General features: G+C 42.6%; 1 non-coding gene across 1 annotated transcript; it reads right to left on the bottom strand.

Annotated features, from left to right (window-relative positions):
- Window positions 1-8,812: 8,812 nt before the first annotated feature.
- Trnas-uga lies at window positions 8,813-8,887 on the bottom strand. Its single transcript has one exon. It is a non-coding gene; the product is annotated as a tRNA-Ser (tRNA).
- Window positions 8,888-9,508: the final 621 nt, after the last annotated feature.

Below are 9,508 nucleotides of genomic sequence, written 5' to 3'. Positions count from 1 at the left end.
GTGAAAAAGTCGAGACCCAGATGAAGTTATGTTCCTGCAATGAACCATGAGGAACCTGTTTGGGCACCAAGGGAAACTGACATCTGGAGGAACCAGGATAACCATCCCGTATGTTTCCACTGTGGACGACCAGGACATGTGGTGCACTATTGTCAAGAAAGGCGGCGGATATTTGATGATGCCAGCGCCAGAAGACAGCAGACCGATCTTAGCCGACTCCAACTCCGGGAAAATGAAGATGAACAAGAAGATGTGGGTGCAGGATGACATAGGTCACCATTGCCACAAGCTAGTTGTTGGAGAGGACACTCCCCAACATGCTGATCAAGGTCTCTGTTGCCGTTTAGAAGCTACAGCCAATCACCTAGCCGCCACAACCTGGAAAACTAAAGGGTGCGACCTTCCTTGGAGGTGAGGCTGCGAAAGACAAAAATCCTCCGCCGTCGATCACTGCAAAAATGATAGGAAACTACAATGATATCCTCGTGGATGGCCGTCCAGCCCAATCTCTTGTGGACTCTGGGGCACCATATTCAGTCATTTCGGAGAAGTACCATTGCCAGTTACAGAAAACTGTATTCGTCAACAACAAAACATCTCTGCTGAAGGTGACTAAAGGTAAATATGTAAAACCTACAGGAAGATATGTCATTCATGTGGGTATAAGTGGCCATACACAGCCCTTAGAATTCATCGTCTTATAAGAGTGTAGTCATGATGTCATTCTTGAATGGGACTTTTTGAAAGCTTCTCAGGCAGTTATACATTGTGGTCACTCAAAGATTATGCTAGACGAGATGAGATACTGTGGACAGGATGATGCGCATCTGAGTGTGTGGAGACTATGTGTGCTGGATGAAGTGATCATTCCTGCAGTCGGCACAAGAAAGGCAACAGTCATGTGTCACACCATGGTTCAAATGGTTCAAATGGCTCTGAGCACTATGGGACTTAACATCTATGGTCATCAGTCCCCTAGAACTTAGAACTACTTAAACCTAACTAACCTAAGGACATCACACAACACCCAGCCATCACGAGGCAGAGAAAATCCCTGACCCCGCCGGGAATCGAACCCGGGCGTGGGGTCACGCCATGCATCAACCCATGGATCTTGTAGTGGAATGTAAGAGAAGCATACCACTGAAGAATAATTTGGTCATCCCAGCCTCTGTTGTCTCATTTAAGAATGGATTTGGTGAAGTGTGAATAGTTAACTGTCGCCGAGAACTGCAGATTCTTCCAAGATGCATGTGTGTAGCAAATGCTGAGCCATTAATTGCAGAACAGCTGAGAGTCATAGAAACCTCCCATTCTGAGTCTGTGGGCGAAATTAGTGCTACCACTACAAGAGATGATTTTCCAGCTCGACTATCACCAGATCTCACTAAGGAACAACAGAAGAAACTACTTGCCATTCTTCAAGAGTTCTCTGAATGCTTCAATCCACAGGTGAAGAGTAAATTAGACAAATTGATGGTGAAGCACCAGATTAGCACTGGAGACCATCAATCAATAAGCCAGAGAGCATACCGTGTGTCAGCAATGGAACGTCGAATAATTCGTGATGAGGTAGAGAATATGATGAAGAATGACATCATTCAGCCTTCGCAGAGCCCATGGTCATCACCAGTGGTTCTCGTCAGGAAGAAGGACCGCAGTTGGCGCTTTTGTGTTGATTATAAGAAGCTTAATAAGATAACTAAAAATGACATTTACCCCCTTTCACAAATTGACGATACACTAGATTGTTTGAAGGGGGCTAAGTTTTTCTCAATGATGGACATGTACTCGGGATACTGGCAAATCGAAGCAATGAGATTGATTGTCAGAAAACTGCATTCATCACCCCTGAGGGCCTGTATGAATTTAAGGTAATGCCGTTTCATTTGTGTAATGCATCGTCATTTGAACAGATGATGGATAATCTTCTAAGGCACCTGACGGGGACGATGTGTCTTTGTTATTTAGATGACATTATAGCATTCTCAGGGACATTTGATGAACACATAAAAAGGCTGTGGACCGTTCTTAGGTGTCTCCAACAAGGCAGACTGAAACTTAATCCAAGAAAGTGTCTTCTCTTTGGGGCGGCGGAGGGGGGGGGGGGGGGGGGGGACTTATACACCTTGTGTCAAATGAAGGTGTGCAGCCAGACCCAGAAAAGTTGAGATCTATAACAGAATTTTCCATTCCTAAAAGTATTAGAGATGTGAGAAGTTTCCTCGGATTATGTTCATTATCATCGTTTTATCAAGGACTTTTGTATCAAAGCCAGGCCACTCCAAGAGTTGTTAAAAGCCAATGTTACATTTCTCTGGGTTGATGCTCAACAAGATTCTTTAGATGTGGTGCGAAAAGCTCTGACGACTGTCCCTGTACTTGGTCTATATGATGTGAGAGCACCTACAGAACTACACCCAGATGCCAGTGGGTATGGGATCAGTGCTGTTCTGGTGCAAATTTCGGATGGAAAAGAGAAGGTGATAGCCTATGCTTCTAGGACACTTACAAAAGCCATGAGAAACTTCTCAACTACAAAAACAGAATGTCTTGCTGTGATTTGGGCCATGTGCAAATTTCAACAGTATCTCTGTGGAAGGACATTCACAGTTGTTACAGACCATCATTCTTTGTTGGTTGACAGGTCTTAAGGATCCAACAGGATGACTTGCCAAGTGGGCACTATGTCTCCAGGAGTATGACATTACCAGAGTGTACAAAAGTGGAAGAAAACACCAAGATGCCAACTGTCTCTCAAGAAACCCTGTGCAAGATCATCAAGACTTTGGTGAAGATAGTGACTGTCTCGCTGCACTCTGGGATCTCTCTGCTGAGCAGAAGGAAGATGCCAAGATATCTCAAATTATGCTTGCCTTAAATCGGTCAGAGGATGTGAAAGGACAATTTAAGGTAGTTAATGGATTACTTTGCAAGAAAAACTTTGATCCATTTGGAAAGAGGTGGCCACCAGTGATTCCTAAACACATGCGCTTAGATGTTCTACAGAAATTCCATGACACACCTGAGGCTGGGCATTTAAGATTTATTAAGACATACAATAGGGTCCACAAGAGACTTTTCTGACCAGGTTTATTTAGGAGTGTCCGTCACTATACGTCGCACTGTCAAGAGTGCCAGAGGAGAAAGGCAGTTCCTCAGAAACCACCTGGCCGACTCATACCAATACCACCAGCCGAAACGCCTTTCCAGCATGTTGGGATTGACCTCCTCGGACGATTTGCAACATCTGCTAGTGGCAATAGATGGATTAATGTTTGCACTGATTATCTGACACGCTATGCCATTATAAAAGCCGTGAAAACAGCCAAAGCATTCGAGGTAGCCAAATTCATCGTGGAAGACATTGTATTAAAACACAGTGCTCCACGGTCATTAATTGAGGATCAAGGGAAAGTTTTTCAATCAAATTTTGTGACAGAGATATGGCGTTGGTGCAACGTTGCTCATCACATGACGACTGCCTACCATTCGCAAACTAACAGGCTTACTGAACACCTTAATAGGAACAATGTTCGTCAATTTTGAGCAGAGCAACTGGGATGAGGTGCTACCTTTCGTCACGTTTGCCTACAACACCACCAAACAAGACACCACAGGATTTACGCTATTTTTCCTGGTGCATGGGCGTGAGGCAACTAAGACGATGGACACTGTGTTGCCGTTACATCCTGATGACATGGACGACGACTACATCGGCCACGTGTTAACCAGAGCTGAGGATGCTCAGCAGTTAGCTCGATCGCCGAAGGTATGACGCAAGCCTCTAACCTGTTGTCTTCCAGCCTGGTGACCTCATCTGGATCTTCACTCTTGTTCGGAAGGATGGTCTCTCTGAGAAGCTCATCAGTCGCTACTTTGGACCTTATAAGGTTGTAAGACAGTTGTCTGATGTTACTTATGAAGTTGAAGATTTCGACCCCAACACAAAATGATGAAAGATCAGAGATACAATCGATGTCCTTTGAATGAAGCACTATAAGGATCCTGCAACCAAGGGTAAATTTGAAGCTCTAGTGATAGGCAACAAGCAGAAAGGTGACAAAGAGTGTAGTGGCTAGGGAAGTTTCAAGATGATCACTGCCAGGGTGAACATCAGTAACCAGAAGTCAGAATATGCAGCACCGATGACTTGTTCCTGGACTAGGAGGACGTAACACCGAGATGCTGTCCTCTTAAGGAGGGAGCAATGTTACATAGTAAGCTGAGAAGCACAGTCACTGTAGTGTAGTGGTTATGATACTAGACTGTTTCATGGAGGGTTGTGAGTTCAAAACTCACCTGAACTGTAAAATTTTAATTTCTATATTCGGTTCAAGTACAAAATGCCTCTGACCACTATGGGACTTAACATCTGAGGCCATCAGTCCCCTAGAACTTGGAAGTACTTAAACATAAGTAACGTAAGGACATCACACACACCCATACCCAAGGCAGGATTCGAACCTGCACCGTAGCTGTCGCGTGGTTCCAGACTGACAACATTGCCATTCTAAGAACCTCAAATGTACTCAGGAGTAATTTTACGTTCTTAGGGGGCGTTTAACATAGCAAGTTATTACAAAATAACATTTGATGCAGTAAGGCACGCAGCCGTGTAGCACGATGGCTTCTGGATGGCTATGTTTTTTTTTTTTCGCTCTGACTCAGAGCGCAGCTGACGCTACCAGCCATGAGAACGGTCTCAAGTAACATTCAGTCAGTACGCAAATTCATACTCCCTATGAATCTAAATAAATTATAGTAATTATCATCCGATTTTGTTCAAACTTGATACGCAATTTTTTGTTATTAAGGAAGGGATCTTGTCAAAATTTCATATTTTTGTCTCTTACAGTTATGGAGACTGAGAAAATTACTTATATGTCCTAGAACAGACACTTATGATTCAAAACTCAGTTAGTAACAATAGCCAATTGTATTTTATTATCATCTGAAGTCATAACAAAGCTCTCAGTATATACAAAATCACTTAATTGGAATTTTATTTTCAAAACTTTAATTCCTCTATGTTATGTAGTATAAAAATCATTCAAAATTATTATTTGCTTATTATCTTTTGTGTGAATACATGGGAGAATGTATGTGGGACATACGTTAAAACTTAATGTCATTTTAAGTAAATCCTAATAAAACTGAACCGTGGGAAAATTGTGTTCCAACCATGATGCTGATGACATATGTCGATGTGTGCTCGCTTTTGTAAGAGAGCAGCCAGAATAAAAGTCTGAAGAGGAAAAAGTTTCTGTACTAATTTAAAGATTATTTTGCATTTCATTCTATTTTATTAAACAATATATTAGAAATTGAAATTTTACTGACGTAAAGACTATCTGATTAGTGGTTGGCTAAGGTAAGTTTTGCCATGAGAATGATCTGGAAGGATCATTCTGATTGGTCATTCAGATCAATAGCCAATCAGAGTTAAGTGGTTCCTGCGTGCAGATAGGTAGGCAGAGAGGAGAGGAGCATCTAGATAGTCGCTCACTTGCCTTGCTAGATGTCTTCGTGAAAATAGTGTGTAAAATGAAGAGCTAGTGAGATCATTTCAGATAGAATGTGTCGTAAAATAAATGTCGTGTGACTAGGGCCTCCCATCAAGTAGACCATTCACCAGATGCAAGTCTTTTGATTTGACGCCACTTCCGTGACTTGCACGTTGATGGGGGTGAACACAACACTCAGTCCCCGAGTGGAGAAAATCTCCTACCCAGCTGGGAATCGAACCCGGGCCCTTAGGATTGACAGTCTGTCGCACTGACCACTCAGCTGCTGGGGGCGGACAGCATGTCGTGACTAAAGCGGTTTAAGTTTGGAACATTTCAAGAAAAGTGTGATGTTTTGGAATTAATTAGTGGAAGTGTTATAAGCATGTGGAATTTTCGGTCATAGTGACAGTTCCATGTGGCATATTCCATGTTCTTTACAGAACATAGAACACCATTGTAATGACCAAAAGTTAAACTCACTAATAGTTGTGGAACAGTGAATGTTAGACTACAGAATTAATCGGGTTGGACTTGCAGAGATTCTGGCTGCTTTTACGGGTGAAGTATGTTGGATAAGCAGTGAACTTGGAATGATAGAGCATTTGCATTATTAAATATGGTCTTGATAGCCATTTGATGTTCTTCTTTATGAATAAAAAGACGTTGATGGAATTTTTAAATGCTTGCTGCAGTTAAACTGCATTCTCCTACAGCCCAAAATTTGTGAAAATGAACTTACAGGAACTGATTTGCAACTTGAGTTATGCGACCTCTGTGTGGTAGGTATTAGATAGTGGTTTCATCAACGCTGCTTTACACTGCCTAGCATGTATCTACTACTGCAGAGTGAAGGGACGTTGGAAGGAAGAAGTATAGTGGTACGTGAACTGTTCAATGAAAATGACTGAGAGAGAGCAAGGAGACGAAAGAATGACAGACCATCCCCGCCCCGCCGCATCCTCAGATAGGAGGACTTGCAGTATGAAATACGTATTCTATGAAGCCATTGAGGGTACAGTACCAGAACAAGTTCAAATGCTTAAAAAAGTCATTGGTATCCCATTGGTGATTCCAGGAGGGAACAGAAAGTTGATGAGATAATGAGTGAATGTGGTGACAAGAAGTGTTAAGGCTCTTGGATTAATTTACATGGAACAACATATGGCTAGCCTCATTGTAGAGGGTATGAGACCACAAGGCAGCTAAGATCTTACTTGTGTCGAATTCCCAAAAACTGCTGACAGTTAGACCAGTTAATGCACCCCATTCAATGCATGATGTTTATGGACCAAAGGCAGGATATTAACTGCTAACCTACACACCCTGTCCAGACAGGGAAGGGAAAAGACACCTCATGCAGATGTGAGATTAAATGTTATCAGTGTATTAAAATGGGACACTTTCATTGATTCTGTACTGAAACTAAGGCTAATAGTGAAAGTTGACAGTTAAGAAAATGGTGAAGGCCAAACGTTACTGCAGACAACACATTGCAGGAATAGGAAGCCCCACAGCTACCTTTCATTTGTTGTCAAGTTAATGGTGAAATTTTTTGGGTGCTCCTGGATTCAAGAATTGCAGTCTTGATGTCCATTGGTTGCAGCTACATCAGCAGCACTGGGTAAGTTTCCTCCTATTCAAGCTGATGTAGGCTGGTGTCTGATGGCCAACAATTCTCATGTTGTTGTAATTGGGGCGGTGGATGTTAGGTTGTGAATTGATGATTTTTCATGGAAAGCTCAGTTTACCATCAATGCTCTGATATTAAAGCTCAAATAGGTCTCTTACCAATCTGGTGAGATGCTTATTCTGAATTTTAATTCTGAAAAGATAAACAGCTGTTTTGTCATCATCAAGGTCATGAACTTCAAGGTCACGAACATCAAGAATATGCACACACTAAGGGGCCAAGGTCACAACACCAAGTTGGAGTTTGTGTAATTCATGACCAATTGAAACATTTAGCTAATCAAGATAACTGGAAAATTAAGTCATCATGCACCAATTTTCCTGATGTGTTTACAGAGAATTTAGGGCTTAGTCCACTTATCAAGTATAAAATTGAGGATACTGGTAATGTTCCTGTTAGTAAACCACCATATAAGTTATCAACCCCAATTATGAAGCAATTGAAGTGTCTGATGGAGAGGAAGTTACAGCAGAGGGTAATACAGCTATCACCTTCTTATTTGTCATCTATTTCTATGGCACATAAAACCCAGGGAGGCTTAGGCCAGTAATTGATTGTAGAGAACTGAACAAGATAAAATTGTTCTATGTTCCATTCCTCTCCACAATCTCCATTCATGATTTATTTTGTTCACTGTTGCTAGAATTTTTACGACTCTAGATCTTATTTGGGCATATTACATCCCTTTGGATTATCCACAGGGGTGGCTGCTTTGTCTCAGTTGCAGGACATGGTGTTTGAATGCATTAAATCTGAGTTAGTTTACCATTACCTCAATGATGTGGTGGTGTCCAGTGGCTCTATGGAGGAGCATTTTAAACATTTCAATGGTACTAGGGATTACAAAAAGTGGGAGTAACAGTTAACCTTGATAAGGTTAAATTTGCCTGCTCATCAATACAGTTTCGGGGGTATGTTGTCTCCACTGAAGTATTAACTATTGACAATGAGAGGATAAAGTCAACTATGAAGTTCCCTGCCCCTTATAATGCAAAGCAGGTAGTGTCATTCATTGAAATGCGGTTTCTAACTCGGGACCTTTGCCTTTCGCGGGGAAGTGCTCTACCAACTGAGCTACCGAAGCACGACTCACGTCCGGTACTCACAGCTTTACTTCTGCCAGTACCTCGTCTCCTACCTACCAAACTTTACAGAAGCTGTCCTGTGAACCATGCAGAACTAGCACTCCTGAAAGAAAGGATATTGCGGAGACATGGTTTAGCCACAGCCTGGCGGATGTTTCCAGAATGAGATTTTCACTCTGCAGCGGAGTGTGGGCTGATATCAAACTTCCTGGCAGAATAAAACTGTGTGCCCGACCGAGCCTCGAACTCGGGACCTTTGCCTTTCACGGGCAAGTGCTCTACCAACTGAGCTACCGAAGCACGACTCATGCCCGGTACTCACAGCTTTACTTCTGCCAGTACCTCGTCTCCTACCCTCCAAACTTTACAGAAGCTCTCCTGCAAACCATGCAGAACTAGCACTCCTGAAAGAAAGGATATTGCGGAGACATGGCTTAGCCATAGCCTGGCGGATGTTTCCAGTATGAGATTTTCACTCTGCAGCGGAGTGTGCACTGATATGAAACTTCCTGGCAGATTAAAACTGTGTGCTCGACCGAGACTCGAACTCGGGACCTTTGCCTTTCACGGGCAAGTGCTCTACCAACTGAGCTACCGAAGCACGACTCGCGCCTGGTACTCACAGCTTTACTTCTGCCAGTACCTTCCAAACTTTACAGAAGCTCTCCTGCGAACCATGCAGAACTAGCACTCCTGAAATAAAGGATATTTCGGAGACATGGTTAGCCACAGCCTGGGAGATGTTTCCAGAATGAGATTTTCACTCTGCAGCGGTGCTTATATCAGGATTTGCACAAATTGAGACACCCCTTAACAAATTGACAAATTGAGAAAGAATGGTTGTAAGAGTCAGTTGGATGAGTCAAAGGAGGCCACATTTTCAGACATTAAGGGCAATTGAAGGGCCGTCGGCTGGTGGATTTTGCTTCGTATTCCTAATAACCATCTCGAAGAAAGACATTCAGTCTATGTAATTTTTAGCTTTCACTGTGCTGTTTGTGTGAGAGGAGTTTAAGCCATATGTTGTACTCAATCCTTTTGAGCTGGAAATTAACAATCAGCTCCTTAGCTGGGTTCCAGCTTGGCCCAGGAAAATCAGTAGGATAGTAAGATGAGCTACCCATATTTTGACCTTTAAGTTTCAGATCTGACACATTAAAGAGTTGAATAACATTGTGGCAGGTGTTTTGAGCCATCTGTTTGAGGTCAAGCAACAACCTGAC

Source organism: Schistocerca americana, chromosome X (assembly GCF_021461395.2).
Source record: "Schistocerca americana isolate TAMUIC-IGC-003095 chromosome X, iqSchAmer2.1, whole genome shotgun sequence".
Classification (NCBI taxonomy): domain Eukaryota; kingdom Metazoa; phylum Arthropoda; class Insecta; order Orthoptera; family Acrididae; genus Schistocerca; species Schistocerca americana.
This window is presented reverse-complemented; position numbering and strand designations above follow the sequence as displayed.